Source organism: Alexandromys fortis, unplaced genomic scaffold, assembly GCF_014885135.2.
Source record: "Alexandromys fortis isolate MF-2015 unplaced genomic scaffold, M_Fortis_MF-2015_v1.1 scaffold_70, whole genome shotgun sequence".
NCBI lineage: Eukaryota > Metazoa > Chordata > Mammalia > Rodentia > Cricetidae > Alexandromys > Alexandromys fortis.
In genome coordinates this window covers 246989-248041 of record NW_026067955.1, presented here as the reverse complement: position 1 = coordinate 248041, position 1053 = coordinate 246989, and the positions used below count along the sequence as shown (strand labels likewise).

The window sequence follows — 1053 nt, the reverse complement described above, 5'->3', positions numbered from 1 at the left end:
GAGGATTTTTTGTTTTTTTTTTTTTTTTTTTTTTTTTTTGAGTTGGGGTTTCATGAAGGTCAAGTTGTTGTCCTCCAATTCTCTATGTAGCAGAGACAACCTTGACTGTTACTCTTCCTCCTGAGTTCTGGCGTTACAGGCACACACCACCACACCCATTTTAGGAAGGGTTTATTTAGGCTCACCACGTACAAATGAGTACAGTCAGTCCGTCCTGGAGAGGAAGGTGTCATGCGAGAACCTGAAGCTGCTGATCCCATGACGTCCCCAGTCCAGAAGCAGAGAGCTGAATGCCGGTGCTCATCTGACTTTCTCCTTTCCTGCCTTTTCTTCATTCCCAGCTCCCAGGTCGTGGGATAGTGCTGCAGATGTGTAGCAGGTACAGTAGGGAGGGCTCTTCCCTCGGCTAAACATGTCTGGAAACATCCTCACAGACATACTCACAGGTCTGTTTCCTGGGTGATTTTACATCTAGCCAAGTTGGCGATGACGGTCAAAGATCCCAGAGTCTGTAGAGAGAAACAAAGCAGGATGCTCTGGTGTGGGATGTCTTCATCACTTACTGTTTTGCAGTGGGGGCTTTCAGACCCCATTACATTCCTAAATATCACTAAGGACATATCTGAAGCACTTTGGTTAATCAAGTTTTTTAGAACTTTAGCCAATCAGTGGTAGTGCATGCCTTTAATCCTAGCACTTGGAAGGCAGAGGCAGGTAGATCTCTGAGAGTTAAAAGCCAGCGTGTTCTACAGAGCGAGTTCCAGGAGAGGCTCCAAAGCTACAGAGAAACCCTGCCTCAAAAAGCTAAAAACAACAACAAACAAACAAACAAACAAAACCCAAAAATCAAAAAATGAAATTATAGCCAGGGGATGGTAAGATGTTCAGCAGGTAAAGGCCCTTGCCACCAAGCTTGATGGTGTATGTTCCCAGGAACACAGCCCATATGGTAGAAGGAGAAAACCAACTCCCTCAAGTTTTCCTCCATTTTTCTTTTTTCTTTATTTTCTTTTCTTTTCTTTTCTTTTTTTTTTTTTTTTTTTTGGTTTTTCA

The 1053-nt window shown here is 43.3% G+C and overlaps 1 long non-coding RNA gene across 1 annotated transcript in view; it reads right to left on the bottom strand.

The window, feature by feature from the left end:
* Nucleotides 1–154: 154 nt before the first annotated feature.
* The window catches only part of LOC126507527 (uncharacterized), a 28412-nt gene continuing 27513 nt past the window's right edge, over nucleotides 155–1053 (bottom strand). Inside the window, exon 4 of the long non-coding RNA XR_007593571.1 lies at nucleotides 155–509. This is a non-coding gene — a long non-coding RNA (uncharacterized lncRNA). The remainder of the gene's footprint in view (nucleotides 510–1053) is intronic.